The 21201-nt window shown below is 39.7% G+C and overlaps 1 protein-coding gene and 1 pseudogene across 13 annotated transcripts in view; both read right to left on the minus strand.

The window, feature by feature from the left end:
* Nucleotides 1-21201, minus strand: part of CASK (calcium/calmodulin dependent serine protein kinase) — a 346895-nt gene that overhangs the window by 322332 nt on the left and 3362 nt on the right. The window lies entirely within an intron of this gene.
* On the minus strand, nucleotides 20724-20819 carry LOC116646207 (annotated as a pseudogene).

Genomic DNA, 21201 nt, shown 5'->3' on the forward strand with positions numbered 1-21201 from the left:
TATTAATTCCGTATTTTCCATGTAATACTTGGAAGCTGTCCACAGCCTTAAACAGTATTAGACTCAGTATTTCACTAGCTGACCTAACGCTATGGCCCAGGAAAAAGCAATTATTTGCACTGAGAAGTCAACTTACTCCAGAGAAAGGCTTACATGAAATGCATCGTAATTCAATGAAATTACCATAAAGAATTTCCCAGCAGAAACTGGTAACACAGAGGAGGGTAAATGCTTTCAAATTTGACAGTATCCATAGAACTTTGCTTAATTCCTTCCTTGCTGGCATACCCTTTATTAATAAGCTACTTAAGGGGCGCCTGGGTGGCTCAGTCGGTTAAGGGTCTGACTCTTGATTTCGGCTCAGGTCATGATCTCAGGGTTGTGAGATTGAGTCCCACGAACAGCATGGAACCCGCTTAGGATTCTCTCTCCCCCTCTGCCCCCTCCCCTCTCTAAAAAAGAAAAAATAAAAAACTGCCTGTTTATGCTTTTTAAGCTGCTTAATAAACTACTCTACCTCACTATTACACAAATAGAGAGCTCAGCTGCCCCTTAAAATGGCCATTTGGGGCAGGGCCTGGGTTTTAAAAGACGTTCCTTGAGAATTATCCACTTCTTGCTAAAGCTATTCTTACCTAATTACCCAATTCACTTTTTCATGCGTGCACACACACACACCTCTCTCACAATTCTCTACCTGCCCTGCCCTAACCCCAAGGACAATACTGACTTTCCACTCCCAAGACTACACTAATTGTTGAGAACTAGAAATGACACTTTTGATCAGTCACTTTTATGAAAGCACTTGCTATACTGGAAAAACTGGCACATTATTTGAGGATGGAAAATCTATTTAGATCCATCATGGTGAACAATAATTCGCAGATGAATCAAAAAGTCAAAATAAGAAATCAAAACAAAGACAAATGTAGGTGAATTTCTACAGGACTCCCAGGAAGGGAAGGACTTTCAGCATCAAAACAATTACAGACATAAAGGGAGGTACTGACAGAATTTGACTATGGTAGAAGCTCTCCTAATCAAACTCCTCTTAACCAATTCCACAGACTGACTCATCCCCAGCCCCAGTGTAGAAACCTAAGGAAACCTAATGAGTGCCCACAGCATGCCCATTGCTTAGTGCTAACACTACTACGTACTGCACTTGTCCATGAGCCCTACAAATTAAGTTGCCTACTTACCAAGAGCTTTGTTATAAAGGTGATGCTTAATTAAATGTGGGTGACAAATCTGCAAAAGACTGGGGGGGGGGGCAGTGGGCCCTGTAAATTACCTGAAAGGATCCTGGATAGACTGCAGTTCATTAAGGTATCACTCCCCCTTAAAGAGACCAGAACTAGAAATCACTGATGCATTTTGGATAAGATGTAAATTAGATAGATTCTATATATACATATATATTTCTAATCAATTAGACTCCTATTCAAAGGAAAGGGCAGCTGAATACAAAAGTATTAGCTACTTAATGTGTATTCTGAAGCTTTAATGTTGAAGATACATGGTTACCTTTCTGAGGCTACCCCTTCCCGTTAAACAGTCCAGCTAAAAGATCTAATTACACCCAATGAAGGGGCTACTTCTGTAGGATTTTCAGTTTCTGCATATCCACACTCATCAGGAACAGAATCAAAAGGTGAACTTGAAAAATATTTGAAAGACAAGGATAATAGGTTTGACATAAAAAGTTTACATAAAATGGCAAGAAGTAATTATCTGAAGCCAACAACAGGGGAAATATCAAATAAATTAGGAGACATCCAAAGCAGACGATACACAGCCATGAGAATTTATAATGAATTATACCAAGGACAGAAGTAAGTACTTCTAAGTGAAAAGCTATCAAACTATAAATGGTATTAAAAAAATACACTGAAAAACATAAGGTGGGGGGCAGGACTTCCAGTGGCAGAATGAGGAACTCAGCCATGAACAATCCTAGATAAAACAGTGTCTGTGGCTTTCTAACTTGGGGCTGCTTCCATTCCCCCCCCCCCCCTTACAATTCCATGGCACTGTAGCTCCCTGGACTCGGCCATTAAAGGGAGCTGACCTGATTTGGAGCTCCAAGGGAAAGCCCCACGCCTGCAGCTTTGTTGAAAACAATAGGGATCATTAGCAAACAAACATCACAGCTGCCTAAGCCTGCAGTACTGGTTGGGGCAAATAGGACTTCAGCCAAACGTGCAAAAGGGAGATCTGGGGAATGAGACAGCCAGAAGGGGCTTCAAGCTATGACAGATTCTTGGTGTGCTGGAAGGCTGGATGCATGTGGGGAACTGTGGATAAGGAATAAGCAAGGATCAAGGAAAGAGGAGAGCTTCCCAACTTACCTACTAGAGAGATTTCGCTGATTTGAAGTTTCTTCACAAGCAGAAAGTAAAAGCCAAGGCAGACTTGTAAACTGCCTGAACTTTGAATGTGTGGGTTGGGGCACACATTCAAAGTTCATTCATTTAATAAGCCTACTACATGGCAGACATTATGCAAGTGCTGGAGATGTAAAAACCCTAGTTCCTGCCCTTGAGAAGCTCATATTCTAAGGGTAGAACCAGATGTCGAAGTAATAATTAGAAATCCAAGGGGGGGAAAAAAAAAAGGTTTCAAGGGAGGGAGGGGCTTTTGATTAAACACAGCTGATTGAATGTAAGCATTTATCTACCTCCCTCTAGAGACCATGAGTGGAATTAGAGAAGATATGAACTTAGAAGATCAAGAAAGTCAGAGAGAACCTGACAGCAAAGAAGGGACAACCACAAAATTAGAAACAAAAAGCATGTGGAAAAGAGGTAACTAGCCTGGTTGTAGCTTTCTTCTTTCTGCCAAGCACCGGCACTAGGGGAATCTAAACTGAAGCCAAGTGAGCTAGTTCATTCCTGAGGGCCCTGGAAAAAGCAGAAGGTAAAAGCCCAAGAACTGCAGTTTCCAGGGACACTTAAAGGAAATAGAATTTTTTTTTTTAAAGGCGGGGGAGGGGGGCAGCTTGGGACACCTGGCTGGCTCAGTGGGTGGAGCATGTGACTCGATTTCAGGGTTGTGAGTTCAAGCCCCATGTTGGGTATGGAGTCTACTTTTTAAAAAATGGACAAAAAAAAATAAAGGGGGGGGTGGCTGAAAATTCCTTTAAAAGAACAATAAGACTCTTGGTTTTCTCATCAGCCAGAGCAGCAGGGCAGGCAACTGCTTCCACCCCAAACACTCCCCCCGCAACCACACACACACACACACACACAAATACTGAAGTTACTCTCAGGAAAGACTGAGCCAAAGCGTTCCTGAGCTTGGGAGCTCCAATCATAACTGGGAACAGAAATGCGATGCCTTACTGAAAACAGGGAGGAAGAAGTAAGTTTTCATGGCCGATGGTGACAGAGCGAGCTCTTTCAGCTGGGCTTCTGAATACTAGAGGTAAGCATATTACCACCAACTTCCATAAGAGATTCAAGGAGTCCTATATAGAAAAACTGGCTGTAGAAAACAGGATAGAGAGTTCCCCATAAATGCCCAGGTTTTCCCCCCAGTCACACCAGAGCCAAACCCAGGAGTCAACAAGCCCCTCTCAAGAACAGTTTCCAATCAACTGTTCCTTAATAGAAACAACCTGCTAAAGACGCTTGAGGAATACCTCTAATATGAAAGGTACCAAGACTGAGAAAGGGAAAAAGAAATGGGAAAAACAGACAATATAGGGGAAAGAAAATGCCAAAGTAATGATCTTTCTCTTTGAAGACATTAGATCTAGCACCCAAGAAACAAAAAAAAGTCAATCAGAGGGGGGAAAAACAGCTCTTAGAAATGAATTACAGAATTGGAAAATAAGTTGAAGGGAACCTCCAGAAAGTAAAACAAGAGAATACATGGAAAATATGAGAATGTAAAACTGGAGGGTCAAAATCCAAGAAATAAGAGTTCCGAAGAAAAAATAGAAGGGAAAGCATTATCAAAATATCTAATTTTCCACAACTGAAGAAAATGAATCTTCACGTTGATAGGCCCGCGAAGTGCCCCATAAAGTGAATAGAAGAGCATCCATACCAAAGTATATATCATGATATTTGAGAACCCCAGGGATAAAGTCTAAAAAGCAGGTAGAGGATAAAATGAAAAAAAAAAAAAAATCACATAAGATAAGCAGGTTTAGAGAGAACAATGTAGCAGTGCCTTCAAAGCTGAGAGCAAATTATTTCCAGCCTGGAATTCTATCTTAATAGCTATATAAATTATGTCTACATGAACTCTCTATCAAGTCAAAGGGCATAATAATGACATTTCCATACACGGTGTGTTCATAGTTTCCTACTGCTGTTGTAAAAAATTAGTACAAACTTAGTGGCTTAAAGGAACAGATTTTTTTTCTCTTACAGTTCTGGAGGTTGGTAGTCTAAAATCAAGGTGTCGGCTGCATTCTTTCTGGAGGCATCGGGGAGAATCTGATTCCTTGCCCTTTCTGGCTTCTAGAGGCCGCTGTATTCCTTGGCTCGTGGCCCCTTTCTCCATCTTCAAAGCGCATCACCCCGAGTAGTTCTGTTGTCATGTCTCCTTCTATTGACTCTGAGCCTCCTGCTTTCCTCTTACAAGGACCCTTTTATTGACATGGGGCACACCTCCTGCCTCCCTCTTATTAAGACCCTTATTTCCATGGGGCTCACCTGGATAATCTCCCCACCTAAAAATCCTTACCTTGATGCCCTTAATTCCATGGGGCTCACCTGGATAATCTCCCCACCTCAAAATCCTTACCTTGATGACATTTGCAAAGACCTTTTTACCATGTAAGGCAATATATTCACAGGTTCTGGGAATTAGGATGTAGGCTCTTATTTAGCATGTTATACACAGTCTCAAAAGTTACTTCCCGGGGCACCTGGGTGGCTCAGTCGTTAAGTGTCTGCCTTCGGCTCGGGTCATGATCCCAGGATCCTGGGATGGAGCCCCACATCGGTCTCCTTGCTCAGCAGGGAGCCTGCTTCTCCCTCTCCCACTCCCCCTGCTTGTGTTCCTGCTCTCGCTCTCTCTCTGTCAAATAAATAAAATCTTTAAAAAAAAAAAAAGTTACTTCCCATTCAATCTTTCTCCAGAAGCTACTGGAGGATATGCTCTACCAAAACCAGACAATAAACTGAGGTTAGCATAAGGTTAGAACAAGATGACCTCAGAATCCAGGCAAAGCCATAAAAAGAGCTCCGGATTTCAATCAGGTATCTTTTTTTTTTTTTTTTTAGCATCAAGAGTTTTGTAGATAGAAAAATATGAAAACATGGCAGTCTTTTATCGAGTTCAAAGAGCCTAAGCAGAAAGCTATAGTAAGAGGCACTTGACAAGTACTGTAGCAGTGAGGATGGAGAGGGCAGACCTTTGGGAGTGAAAAGGAGGTAATGTACATAAATTGAATTCAAGGGCCTGGACAAGAAGACCACTTCCTTCCTCGTTACAGTCACCAACACAGCAGCTACAAATAGGGCTCAGTGTCTTACAGTGTCACAAACACGAATCCATCCTGCAACTTCACCCAGGTGAGACAGCAGCCCCCAACACTGCGTGACCTAATTGTTTCCTTAGTGGATAAATATCTTTTAGCTTTGGGACTATTTAGAACTTAAGTACAGAGACGGAAACAGAAAAAGGCTGCTGAGCCTGGAAGGGTAGGGAAGCTTCACAAAGGCAGGTCTGTCTGAGCAGGGCGTTGAGGTGAGTGGAGCACAGGTATACCCTGGTGCTGGGTGAGGGCAGGAGGACAAGAGAGGGCTGGCTAACAGACCCGCTTCTGCTAAGGCATTTAAGGTACGGTGAATAGCTCTCCGTTGGGCTGTCAACAAAGTGGGGGTGGAGGATGGGTGGCAAGAACAAACCAAATTCCGTAAGGAGAGGGCAACAATATAGCACAGAAGTAAAGTACCTTCGAAGTGACCCAACCTAGGGAAGAAACTTGGCTGCGCCCTCACTAGCTGTGCAAATCTCTTCAACTCAGTAAAGCCTCCATTAATTCATTTGTAAAATGTGAGAGCAACAGTGCCTACTTCCTGGGTTTGTTTTGAGAATTAAATGAAAATACTTCGGGGGCTGCCCAGTGGAACAGTCAGAAAGCAGCAAAGAGTAAAATTACCCAAAAGTAACATTTCTCCAAAGCATAATCACATAATCTGTCTTCCATTCCATTCTCTCTGTGATTTTCAGACTGTGCTTTTTCCTCCCTACCCCTCACTCCCCTGAGCCTTTCTTTTGGTCCCAGACTGAGAAACTCAGTTCCTCTAGATCATCACTGCCTAATAGAACTTTCTGTAATGATGGAAATGTTCTAAGTCTGCACCATCCACTTTGTAGCCACTAGCAACATGGAGCTACTGAGCACTTGAAATGTGGCTGGTGCAACGAAGGAATGGAAGCTTTAAAAAGAACATGTTCATTGAGATGTCATTCACATACCATCAAGTTCACGCTTTTAAAGTATACAATTCAGTGTTTTTAGTAATATTCACGAACAGGTGTCTCAGTCAGTAAGCACTATCTAATTCCAGAACTTTTAAATAATCTCAGAAAGAAAACCCATACCCTTAGCAATTACGCCCCACCCTCCCCCTCCCCCAGCCCCTGGCAACCACTGATCTAGCTTCTGTCTCAAGAGATTTGCCTATTCTGGACATTTCATATAAATGTGGTCTTTTGTGTCTGGCTTCTTTCACTTAGCATGACGTTTTTGAGGTTCATCCTTGTGGAAGTGGGTACCAGTACCTCATTTCTTTCCTGGCCGAGTAATATTCCACTGCACATGACTACCCCATTTTGTTTATCCATTTATCAGAAAATGGGCATTTCAATTGTTTCCACATTTTGGCTACTGTGAATAATGCTGCTATGAACACTGATGTACAAGTTTTTGTGTGAACATATGTTTTCAGTTCTCCTGGGTATATATCTAGGAGGAGAATTGCTGGGTTGTATGGAAACTCTAACTTTTTGAGGAACTGCAAGAGTGTTTTACACAGTGCTTGCACCACATTACATTCCCACCAGCAACGCACAGAGAGATCCAATTTCCCCACATCCTTGCTAGCATTTGTTATTACCCGTCTTTTCAATTATAGCCATCCTAGTGTGTGTGAAGTGGTATCTCACTGTGGTTTTGATTTCTACTTCCCTAACAACTAATGATGTTGACAACCTTTTCATGTGTTTATTGGCCATTTATAAATCTTTGGGAAAATAGTCAATGGATTTTAAATTTTATTTAATTTTAATTAACTTTAAATAGCCACATCTGGCTAGTGGCTACAGTATTAGGCAGATGATGGGATTTGATTTAGCAGCTGGTCGCTTAACTTTGTTCAAGGTCAGGTGGGGCTGGCTAGGTGACTGAAGGTCAATCCCAGCTTCATGACATCCCCAGATGGAACCAGGGAAAAGGAAGGAGAGGGGAAAGGGAGAGGGAAAGGGGAAAGGGAAACTGGTGCAACACTTGGAAGGAGGAGGCACTTGGCACACAGCCTGGCACTTAGGAAGCTCTCAAAACTCACTGTTGATGACGGAAGCAACTGGTGTTTATGAGCACTTCAAAGGGCTAGGAACTGTGCTTTATACCCACTGTCTCACTTAATCCTTATAACAATCCCATCAGGTAGATTCTACTGTCTCCATTTTACAAACGAGGAAGCAGTTTTGTACAGATCAGGTAAGGCTTAGGAACTTTTCTCCATCTAGTTTAATTATGGCAATGATCTTCTAGATCTCAACCAGGGAAGCTAAGTGTTATTCAGGATTCCACCCTTATGCTCAGCACCTATGTACAATTCTGTATCTACTAACCTATCTCCGAGGGACAGTCTGAGAATTAGATGGTTTTTGAAACAGCAAAATATTAGCACTAAATGAAAATATAAATTCCTGACTGTGCATTCTGGGCCAAATTTTATCTTTTCCAATGTGTTCAGCTACTTTCTCCTCTTTGAATTGGTTCAACAACTATGTAACACTGACTATGTTACTATGGACAGCCAGGTGCTGTCCTAGGTGTAGAGATACAGCAATGACTATGACAGCCATGCATCCTGACTTAATGAAGCTTAAAATATATATTAAATATATGGTTTTAAAAATACACAAGCTCCAGTAAGTTTATGTCACATGGAGGCCTTGCTGCAGTGTCTACTTCATAATGAACCTTATCCCAGCGGCGTAAGTACCCTTAAATGACACTCTCTGCCTACTAAGAAATTCTGAGTCTGAACATTGTAACCTTTAAAATGGCTCAAAATCCATGCATTTGGCAGAACTCATCTATAAGAGTTGCTTCTAGGGAAGTAGCACCCAGCTCTCAAGCACGGCCAGCTGCCAAGGAACAAAGGGATTAAAGCTTACCTCCAGCTCCACAGGGCTGTCCCAGACTCCTGTGCGCACAAGGGGAGGCCAACACAGCACGAATCACCAGAGCATTTCTCTTGCCTAGAGCATGGCGTGATTTCCCAAGCTTTCATCACCACCCACCTCTGACCCCTGTTTTCAGGTAGATAAAACAGAAATGATGAGGTTGTTCAGATGATTCGTGTGGGTGGCTATTGTGCTGACTGGGACAATAAGGCTGCAGAACACTGCTCTCTTTTAAAAAGTTCACATTTTATTCTTTGGTATAAATAACAATTTAATTTTTGAAACACTCCATGTCCACACTGTATTGTACAAAACAGTAAAGCTCAAATTCTCCTGTAGGTGGGGTGCTTTTGGCAATAGACCTAAATAACCACACTGAGGACTGGCCTTTGCCTGACCCTCTCTCATTGTACCTCGCCTCTGGGATGAGTAAGCAGGGCAAAAGGTATGAATTAAGTTGATTGGGAAAGCCTAAATGAAAGGTCTCACTCAACCATTTCCAGTTTCAAGCTCACTATCTCCTGTGTCTTACCCGATCAAAGTATTCAACCCGAATATACTGAAAGAAATCATGGACCAAACAAACTCACCAGTGATACAGCTCAGGATCATGTGGCCAAGTCATGTTCCTTAACTTAAAACCACCATGGAATCACAGATGCAAAAGCAATACTTTTGCGTGCTTTTGCTACTGGAGCCAATGGAGACGGTGAGAAGGCTTTTCAAAAGCTATTACACTTCCTTCAGTGGAGTGAGTAGAGTGAAAGATTCCAAGTGCATCAATAAGAACAAAATTAAAATTCAATTCTTGTATTTTATGACGCTGGCCACCAATCACCTTAAAGGCAGAGAGCAAGAACAAAAGAAGATGATATTCCAACTAAGGATAGAAATAGCCATCCTCGGTTATGGGAAGGCTAATGGAAACTTGTCTGGTAAACATTCTAGGATTACCCACAATATTCAGTATTTATGTGCTCACAAACATCCTTGTGAAGTACAAGTGACTATAGCACTCCAGGCCAAGGATAAAACATTTCCACATAGGATGGCACTATTTCCATGGCTCAGAGTACACCAAATGGCTCCCATGAATTCCTAAACTCAGCAGCCATAAGGTGGGCTTTCTCTTGATGAAGTAAAAAGGCAGTAAGACCTGGGCGAAATGAAGACTATAAAAGATAATTGTTAGGCTATACCAGAGCGCAAGAAGAACCAAGAACATGCCAGTACAGAATCAGTGAGGAAATGTCACAGAAATGTTAAACAGGCTACCGGCGTTAACAAACATAGAAGGAAAGGACACAGTTGTGTATTTTCATTCACAGGTCTCTAGTCACTGAGTTATAGTTTGACATCAGAGAGAAGAATGGGTTTATATAAATAAGAGGGTCAGGGTGTAAAGGCAACAAAAAATTAGGTGTTAACCTATTGATTTCAGATATCTGCAGTTCAGTATAACGGGCAAGAAAACAGTACCAAGGCTTCAACTCAAGCAAGGATCAGCAAACTTTTTGTGTGAAGGGCCAGAAAGTAAATATTTTTGGTTTGGCGGGCCATGTGGTCTCTGCTGCAACTACTCACCTCTGCCCTTACATGTCGTGTGAAAACAGCTACAGACAATATTTAAATGAGTGGGCATGGCTGTATTCCCAAAAAACTTTATTTATAAAAACAGACAGTGGGCCAATTTGGCCAATGGGCCAAAGTTTACTAAACCCTGATCTAGAGTTCCAAATCAGTGGTTCTCTAACATTAATGTACCTCAGGATCCCTTGGAGGACTGTTAAAAGAGAGATTGCTAGGCTCCACCCCGTTGCTTCTGATCTGTAAGGCTGGGCTGGGGCCTGAGAATCCCCATTTCTAACAAGTTCCCAGGTGACACTGCCGCGCCTGCTCAGAATGAGGTCCACACTTTGAGAGCCCCTGCTCTAGACCTTACTACTAAACAAGAAGTTCAATATTTTACGTAACTGCCACAGTTCGCATCTGACTGGCCACAGAAATTTGTTACTTGTAGTTAAGTTCCAAACTTCAAAGCTCAAATACAATTAAATAATTCAAAGAGAAGCAAGGGGAAACATACTAGCCAGGATTTTTTTTCTTCAGTGTAAACATTGTCCCACCAGTAAAATACACATAATTCATCCTCAAATCTCTTTATTCAACATTTTCACGTAGCATGTTCTAAGTCCTATAAAGAGCTGAGAAATGTTAAGCTCTAGAAATCAAACAAAATACAACCAGTATTAAAGACAAAGGTAAATGATTCTTGCAAAATCAAAAAGAAAATTCAACGCAGCCCATTTCTAAGAAGTGCTTCATCTCAATAAAATCAAAATAATAATATATGTAAGATAGCTTAAGACTTTTGAAGAATTGTGTCATTTTATCGTAAGAATCTAATGAGATAGATAATACAGCCTTTACTATCCTTCTTTTACAAGACGAAGAAACTGAGGAAAACAAACTAAGTGGTGATCTGTCACGATTACTTTAAAAAAAATCCTTAAAATACTATTTTTCCTGGTAAATTTTAAGCTGCATTTATCAAATCCAACTTTTACATGTCTTTTCAGGACTATGTCTATGAATGTGTCTTCATGGGGAAAGACATCATTCTAATAACATCTTCAAGTCCATATTCACATTCATGGGCCTAATTCTGAAGCCACTCCTGCAAGTCTAACCAAGAAGCCTGAACTTTAATCAGATGGCAATTTAAAGCACACTTGACCTGTAGTGTAAGTGGGTCATAGATTATGGAAGTATGATGATCCCTTCCAGCAGTACAATAGAAACACTCGGCAATGGGAGAAATACTATTAATGAAGATAATCCAAAAAGTAGAGCAGCAAGCCTAGAATCTCCCTCTCCAGATACCCATGCTCTTTCTGCAATGATGATAATGAAAATGTATTCATTTGAATAGGTATTTACACAGGTCAGTTTCACATCCATTATAAGAGGTAAATGTTTGAAAAAAAGAAGGAAGGAAAGAAAGAAGCAAAACCCACAATGCATATGGTCAGTAGAGGTTTTTTCCATTCCTATTAGCATGCTTTTAAAAGTATTATATAAGTTGATTATAATGTGAGATAATTACATTCTCACTCTAACCTGTGATCTGAATACTCCAGTAACATTTTTTTTTAATTTATATGAAACATAATTAAAGAAAGCCCTCAGTGAAAACACCTTCTTGTTTGTTTTACAAGTATCTAATTATTTTACAAGTGACTAAATTAAAGAAGAAGATATTCATTAAAAAGGTCATTTCAAATTCAATGCCATTTATTACTGCTGGGACAAACAGTTAAGATGATATTAAACCTAAGAAGACTAGTAAATATTCTATATAAATAAAAGTAGACCATTCTGTTTTTGAGATAATGGCTCAGATGGAAGTCAACAAAAACTTCAAACCTAAATAATGCAATATTAATCATACTGTTCATGGATTACAACAGGAAAGGTTGCCTTCTACTGTCCTCTGAAGCCAACCTAGAGAAGTATTTTCATCAAAGTAAGTGGTCTAAATAGATTCCAACGTGATCATTCTTCCGCCTGACAATGTAATGTGGCCCTAGTGGATGAAATGCTGCTCTGTAAATGTAGGGAATTTAGAGTCAGTGCCCAACTGTGTCAGAGACTGCCAACTTTAGGATCTTCTTACCTCATTTTGCTCACTGTTAAAATGTGGACACTGTTGCCATAATAAAATTTGGGGAAGTTACATAAAAGAACATTATAATATTCACAAATCCTGCATATGGCTATTTCCTAAATATATATTCTTGGATTTTCGTTGTCTAGTTTCTGAAATTTCACATTATGAACAATTAATTCATCTGTCAAATGCCCAAATGTGAAGACAAAAGCTGTGATACAAAATTCCCTCTTTTAACATAGTCTTTGGAGCTTTTCACAATGCTGCAAAATTATAATCTAGAACAGTCTTGCAAACAAATTACAAAAAGCTCTAAGTTTAACACTATCTTTCCTACGTACATAACAGGCAGTGACAGGGTTTTTTTAAGCCACAAAGCACTCTAAGTAGTGTAGGTCTACTACCACAAAATATATTGAGTAAAATGGATTTCAAACACAAAATAGAACCTGAAGAAGTTTTGTTTACATCACACACACACACACACACACACACACACACACACACACACACATGAACCCTAATCCCAAACAGGGACTCTATCAGGGGCTCTTTGAGAAGTCCTAAAATATACAGAGACGGCAGCACATCATAACTCTCCAATTAGGGATGGAGATAAATCTCCAGCTAAAGCTAGTGATTTTCCCCCAACTTTATTAAAGCTAGTATTTTAAATAATCTTTCATATCTGAAAATTTCTAGTACATTCTCAACTCGATTTTCATCCACTCTCTAGGCAATAAGCAAGCATGAAGGAAATCATTTTTTTTTTTTTTTAGGAACTCCACATTTATATTGCTTCTGGTGAGACAATCTTAAAAGAATTTTAATGGGTTTCTTCCCTTTAACCTAGGATTGAAAAAAGAATCCAAAAGCAGTAAAAAAAAAAAATAATAAAAATACATTTAAAACCCACAAAAACTAAATGTATAGCATTTCCCCATGTAACAGTGAAAACAGTTCAGTGAACCAGCCTCAGTGTCTTTACGTTTTTCAGAAACAACCTACTCATTATGGGGCTACTCAGACCACTTGAAGAATATCCCAACCTTGATGGTAAACAATAGGAACTGGACAGTAAGCTCCAGTTTCATTTTTAATCTACAACAGGAACAGCAAATTACAGCCTGAGAGCTAAATCTAACCACCTATTTTTGTAGATAAAGTTTTATTGGAACACAGCCACACTCATTTGTTTTCATATGGCTGTCTTCACGCTACAATGGTAGAGTTGAGTAGCTGTGACAGATGCTGTATGGCTCACAAAGCCTAAAATATTTACTATCTGGTAGTTTACAGATAGTTTGCCAACCCTTGGTATACAATATCTAAAACTGATGAAAATCAGTATAAACAGGTCCATGAGATAAAAGGTTAACTAAGAACTCATACAATTTACTTTTGTTTATATTACAGTGTATTGAACAGACTCTACAGGCAAACTCTGATACTACTTACCCGATTAAAAAGCATTCTAACCCTCATACACTGTTGGTGGGAATGTAAAATGGCATGACAGCTTTGGGAAATAGTCTGGCAGTTCCTCAAAATGTTAAACACAGAGTTACCATTTGACCCAGCAATTCTACTCCTACGTATATACCCAAGAGAAATAAGAATATATGTCCACACAAAAACTTGTAGGTCAATGTCCATAGCAGGATTATTTATGATAGCCAAAGGAGAAAACCACCCAAATGGCCCATCAACTGATGAATGGATCAGCAAAATGTGGTATATCCACACAACGTAATATTACTGGGCTTTAAAGATGAAGTACCAATACATCTACAACTTGGATAAACTTTGAAAACATTACGCTCAGACAAAGAAGCAGTCACATATGGTATGATTCCATTTATATGCAATGTCCAGAACAGACACATCTGTAGAGATAGAAGGTAGATCGGTTGTTACTTAGGGTTAGGGAAAGATGGGGTTGAGAGCTAACATATACAGGGTTTCTTTTTGGGGTGATGAAAATGTTTGGAAATTTCTTGTGGTGACAGTTGCACAACTCTGTGAATATACTAAATCCCACTGAATTGTACACTTTACATTGGTGAATTTTATGGTATGTGAATCACATCTCAATAAAGTTGTTACCAAAAAAATGCATTCTATTAACCTGCTGAAACATCTAAAATCAGAATGTTAGAGTCTTATATTTAGGACTAGCTCTGAAAAGACAACCTCTGTTCATACTAAATGACAAGCAGTAAAACAGTACTTAAGAGCAGGCACCTGGATGGGTCATATATAACCAGGTATGAATCCCCATGCTGCCTCTTATTATTACTGACACTTTGCCCAGGGCAAGTGACTGATCTTCTTGCTCAGCTTCCTCATTGGTTAAAGGGGAGAGGGTGATTGCCTCAAAGGGAAGGCTGGTGGCCAAGGTTAAATTAGAAAAATATAAACAATTTAACACTGTGTCCAGCATATGATGAACACTCAAGCTATAGAATTTGAGAACAAAAAGAAGAGAAAAAAATTCCTAACGTTATCCCTAAAAACTTTAATTTTATGCTTATTGTTTGAATTTCTTATATATGTAATCTGTGTCACTAAACTAAAATAGGAGCTGTGAACCCAAAATTGCTCTAAAAAATAAGATTCGTTATTTTAAAAAATAGGATAAATATTTTTTAAGCTTCATTAAGATTTCATTTTCCCGACCTGTATTCCTCTACTCTGTTTTCTAAATGAGGAAACAGGCATAAAAAGATGACATGAGTTACCCAAGAAGACGACTAACAAATCATTCAAGCCTGACCTCCTCTGTAAAGATTTCCCCAACTTCCTTTTACGACTAGGAGGTCACAGTCTCTGGATTGCTCACTTAACACTCCTTCAACAACAACTGAGTACTTACTGTGTGTCAGTTACCAAGTTACGCGGAGGATACTAGGTGAACAAGGCAGATGCAACCCTGGCTTTAACAGGACTGAATGTCTAGTTATATTAGATTTAAACAATTTGTCAACTTCTCCCATTGACAGAGAGCTCCTTGAGGCCAGAGAACTCAAGTATTTGGTGAATAACGGGGCGCCTGGCTGGCTCAGTCAGTGGAGCACTCGACACTTGATCTCAGGGTCGTGAGTTTGAGCCCAATGATGGGGGTAGAGTTCACTTAAAAATACATTAAAAATATTTTAAAAAATGATAATGGCAATTAAAATAACAACAACTACCTTTAGTCATTTTACACAGATCATGTTATTTAATCCTCACAACAATCCTGCAAGGCATATACTATCATCCTCATTTTACAGATAAAGAAACTGAGACTCAGAGAGGTTAACTAACTTGGCCAGGGCCACACAGCTAGAAATGAACGCATAAATGAACAAATGAAGAAACTGTTAGCACCACTAACAATTTTACCCACGTGATAGGAAAGAATGTTCATTTCACCATATTATTTATGTAATAGAGCCTGTGTTTAGCACTGAGAAAGTGCACATTTGGAAATTGTTGAAACTTATCTACATAGCTGCCAAAAGTAATTTGAGTATCTCAGAGACATTCTAGAAATAAAAAATACTTATGCTGCACTTTACAATCACTAATCCATGCAAATAGCTTGTGAAGTGGCTATCATTCTTTCTATAAATAAGAAGAAAGTGGCCACACTGTGCCCAAAGGCTACCAGATCACATCTTAGGGGGCTGCCTCACAAACTACAAAACAATGTCGATCCATATGTTTGGGGGAAAGTACATACCAAGGGTAAGCAGAAAGGCTGAAAATCTATGACGTTTCCTAAAAACACAAATTAGATTCCATAAAATAGCAGTGGTATAATGGTAATCTGCCCATCTTAGCAGGGCTAGAGACCTCGTAATTGCATTAATAACATCAAGAGTATTTTAATAAAACATTAGAATCTGCATATAGCTAGGCAGTTATATTTCCATCTTAGATTTAAATATATCAAGATACTCTAAACTCGGGGTTACAATTAAAAGCCTGAAATACAGACTCGACATAGCAGAGTTTGGATATTATTAAACTACACTGAGAGAGAGAGAACACAGTCACCATTCCAAACTGTAAATGATTCAAATATTCAAAACAATGGTAACAAAGCAAAAAAAAAAAATGTGTATTAAAAGAAATAAGAAAGACTTGGCGCCTGGGTGGCTCAGTCGTTAAGTGTCTGCCTTCAGCTCAGGTCATGATCCCAGGGTTCTGGGGTCGAACCCTGCATCGGGCTCCCTGCTCTGCAGGAAGCCTGCTTTTCCCTCTCCCACTCCCCCAGCCTGTGTTCCCTCTCTCGCTGTGTCTCTCTCTGTCAAATAAATAAACAAAATCTTTAAAAAAAAAAAAAGAAATAAGAAAGACTGGAAAAAATAATGTGCAACAGCTCAGTGATAGAACACGGATGCTAAAATGAAATAATGTGCACTTACATACCAAAAAATTGGCTTAAGTACAATAAAGTAATCATTTCTTATTGTGAATGGGTGTGCACAACTACAAAAAGCCAATGAACAAAGTTAGTTGGAGAGTAGGGGGGTAGAGGGACATTAACTACACTCATCCAAAGGGGACCCAAAACCTTGAGACAAGGAAGGATGCAGTTCCCTGTGGGGAAGGGATTTAAGAAAATAAGAATGGTTTGACTAATATCAAGAACTTAAAGTAAATGTAAATGTAAAATTTACCATGTCATTTCATTAAAGGCTCCCATTTAATTGAAAGTTATGCACCAAGCTGAGGAATGAAAAACACCTAATCTTAGGAAAACCAAATGGTTTTACCTAAAAGCCAGCCATCAGAATCTACAAAACACAATTATAATGAAAAAGAAATCAGCTCCTTTTTTTTTCACCCTAAATATGCTGTTGAGATGGATTCACAGAGAAATACTGCATTGCCAACATGCACAGAACCTTGCTTTTCAGTCACACCATGAATTGATATTTAACATTATATTCATTTTGATAGATGTTTTAAATTGCCTCTCTGCTATAAACAAGCTTTTTTTTTGATCGTCCATCACAGTGTGTTGGCATTTTACATTATTGATCCTCCCCACTTTAAAACTTCTGTGACATCCAGCTATCCTGACTTTTCTAGCTCAGTGCATTACACAGCAAACCACAGCTCTCCAGCTTGGTCACCTGTCAAGAACTCATTCACTCAGTTTTACTTCCCAAACCTTCACTGTCATTCCAGACCTCTCACCCGAACTCCAGTTCAGCATTTTCAGTGATGTCTACTTACAAATGGCTTGCACTCAACTCAAAGCTACAATAACCAATCCATACCATGGAATACTGGGCAGCGGTTTAAGAGGAGACAGAGTTCGACAGAGACATAGATGCATATGGAAAGGTCATCAGAGACAGTGTTTTCCAATGAAAAATTAATATTTCAGCATAGTGTACAAATATGATCCCATTCTGTTTTTTAAACAAAGACCTTCCAGAAATATGCACAAGACCTGGACAATGGTTACCTCTGGAGAATGGGGTCATGGATGGTGGGAGAATGGAGAGAGAGACGCATTTACCTCTGTACGGTCTAAATCTTAAAATTAATTTTATAATTTATTTTGTAAAGACTAGTCAATTTATAAAGAAAAAGTAATAGAAAATTATTAAATCTCAACATTGCAAATAGATATTAACTTCCTTTAAGCCAAACTAGCTTCAGACACGAAATCTTCCTGGTGTGGACGAAGGGAGGCTCTCCCTATACTGACTCGGCTCTATGACCAGTCATACCAGAACACCATAATGGCCATGAGGGTAATTACATTGCACTCAGTTCAAAGAGGGGATACCAAGACACTGGGTGGCCCCAGGAGAGAAAGAAGAGAGCAGGTCCTGTCGCACCTTGAACCCTGTTGCATGAACTCAGAGCCAAATCTGGTGGTTTTAGAATCTGCACTGCCAGTTGCAACTAAAAAATAAAACCCAAAATGCGAGAGCTGCACACCCCATCAGCTCGTTGGCTGGGGTCAGGGACCTGCTCTGCAGCAGTAACTCAGTCACTTGCCTATTTAGGTGTGCAGTGCTGGCCGACAGCCTAGATGCTTACAACTCAGCAGCTGCAGTTCAGCACACGGTTTTCAGAGCCAGTGAGAACAACTGCAGGATTTTTAGCACAGGATATAGGAATAACCACCCCGTGGAAACCACCCCACCCCACTCTCAACAGACACCTATCTCTGACACCTCATTACTTCTGGTTTGGCAAGTTAGGAGTCATTAATCAACGATTCTGTTTGTTGGGGCAGGGGGATGGAAAGGAAAAACCTGGAGAGTAAAAGGCGTAGAGAAAGTTCCAAAACAAATTGTATTTTGGATGGATGGGCAAGATTCTCTATTTCCATTGCTAAAGAATGCAGAGACTTATCAGTTTGGCGACAAACGCGGATATCTCATTAATGAGAAAGACAAAAAGAAAAATGAAGTGGGTGAAACAATGAATAGTCGTATGGAACCTCTAATGAAGGGGTGAAAAATAGAACTAGAGTGTCGAACAATTAAAATTTGCTGTAAATAAGCTCTGAAAATGAAGGCATGGGCCTCACTTTAAAGAAACCCGATGTAGCATTTTTAACAACTGGAATCGGCAGCAGAATGCGGCATGAAATGAATGGACTTTGGAACCAGTTGCAATTCCATGTGATCTTGGGCAAGTTACCCCTCTCTGAATTGCAGTGTTTTCTGAAAAACAGGTATAATCAGAGGAGATAATATATGTAAAGTGCCTCACATTAGAAGGCATAAATGTCAACTGCCCTTATGAAGTAAGCATTAAGTGATAAAAAGATTTTTGTTTTTACCTTTAAACAATCTTATGTCAAAGTTCTTTTAAACAGTGCTTTTGGCAAATTTAAAATGTGAAAACGTTTACAAAAATGCAGTAATTCAAGAACAATCTCAAAAAGGAAGGCATACTTGCTTCTTTAATTTGTTGAGTGGAGCTACAGCTGGGGACGGTAAAAGAATTTTCAATTTAAAGGAAATATCCAGGAACACAATTTAAGGTGCATGAGAGGTAGTTTGTCAGGTGAAATGTTGCAGATTCAAGGGGGAAAATGGAGGAGGGCGAAGTGCACATGTCAAGGACATAGAAGCAGGTCACAGTCGTAGCACGCAAGGGAGTCACAGGAAGTCTTTATAAAGACAACGGGCCAACGACACTTCAGAAACTCCAAGTGCTAAGGCACTCTGTAGAGAGCAGGTATGAGGAAGACTCCAAGAAACCCGTGCACATGCAGAAAAGCTCAGTTCCCTCCAAATCGTCCCAGAAGCCAAACACCATCATCAGGAATCAACACTGCTTACCTACTCCCCAAAAGGCCCGCTGCGTGCAGGCACCCACACCGTGTTTAACAGGTTTTTCTTCTGTGGAACTGCAGCTAATCCCCCTTGGCTTGAATCTTTCTGAGCCACCAACAGGCTAGTGGGTGACTGTGTTTCTTCTACCTTGCTACACGACTGTCACTCTGATCAAGCACTTCTTTCATGAAACATCTACACATTTCTGGTAAATTCCTGGTTCCTTCGGGCTCATACTTTTCCAGACACTAAAAACTGATTTACCTACAATGTCTAGATACAATTTCCAAGAAAGATGTTCCAACGTATTGTAATGTTCCCCTCTGTGGTACTGGAAATCCAAATCAGTGGGCCAACCAATATATGTGCAAGCCATGGTGTTTAGTAAAAAGAGTAAAGCTGAATTTTTCGTCATGTTAAATTACATATTTTACAAATGATTAATCCAGTGTTTACATAAAGGCTGCATTTAACTCAATTCTCTGGTAAACGGTGTTACCGGAATTGCAAGTGTGGACTTGAAGTATATAAGCAACATAACCACACTCTTTTAATAGAGTATATGTGCAAACACAATCCATACTGAACTGATAAATCTCTTAATATTAAATTAAGTCGTCGTAGTGGACAGCCATCATCAACTGTTAATTGAAGCAATCCTCGTTCCATGTTGTTCCAAACATCAGTCACTGTGTTAGCATCAGACGAGCATCATAAATCAACGCGAATCTTAAAAGACCCAAGAAATCAAAGCCACACACAGGCTGAAACAAAATTCTGAACACCAGGGCTCAGAGACACAGCATAGAGGAGATAAAATCCCCGATTTGGTCTCTTGGCTTCAATACCTCCCAAAAAGCATTTGTTCTACTTTTCAAAACCTGTAAGCCTCTGAAAAGCCAGTCCCAAAATATTACATACATCACCTAAGTTTTAAACCAATGAGTCAATCGTAGCTGCATATGAGAATCACTTAGAGAGCTTTCAAAAAATACCAGTGTCCAGGACCCACTCCCAGAGATTCTGATTTTATTGCTCTGACACAGGGCCCTGGCATTGATCTTTTTTAAAAGCTCCCCTGGTGATTCTAATATGCAGCCAGGTGGAGAGCCACTGCTTCAAACTAATACAGCCTTTTGGGACAATAATTGCTCTGAGGTTGATAAACATGCTTTTGCCTTTTAATGAGATTTTATTAAAACTACTCAATTCATTCCATAGCTAATGAGCAACCGTTACATCGCAGGCCCTGTGTTAAGTAAGGGAGAAAGATATATATGTTCCCTGCCCTCAAGAAGCTCCCTATTCGCTAGGTAGAGAGACTCGTGAATAAGAAACTGTAATTAAATATGGTAAGTGCTCTCAAGGTACAAGCAAATTCAGCATGCCTCACAAACTTGCATGTCATCCTTGAGCAGGGGTCATGCTGCATCATTCCAAATTTAGTGTATGTCCTACCAAAGCAGGAAAGTCAGAAGTTACAGGTTACTAAGAATCCTAAATACCAGGGCAAATATGCAGCCCATACAAGGTGAAAACGGTGTGCCTTTTGCTATTTTCTTTCACAGAAACTCCTGTACCATGAAGGTAGGCATTTCTAAGCTTTAATTTGGACGAATCATCTTTAAAATTGCCTTCATGTAATATTACTGATTGTACACTTACCTCTAAAGCAAAAGATACAGTAAATGATCATGGCATAAAAATGAGCCAATTTCCTGCATTTGCATAAAATCTTTCTTTCCCACTAATTGCTACATTTGAGAGGATGAGAAGTTTTGGGACTAGGATAAGGTCCCATCATTGGCGATTTGTTTCAGTCACTTGAAAGATGTGACACAGGAAAATGTT

The sequence above is a fragment of the Phoca vitulina genome, unplaced genomic scaffold, assembly GCF_004348235.1.
Source record: "Phoca vitulina isolate PV1807 unplaced genomic scaffold, GSC_HSeal_1.0 scaffold35, whole genome shotgun sequence".
Taxonomy (NCBI): Eukaryota; Metazoa; Chordata; class Mammalia; order Carnivora; family Phocidae; genus Phoca; species Phoca vitulina.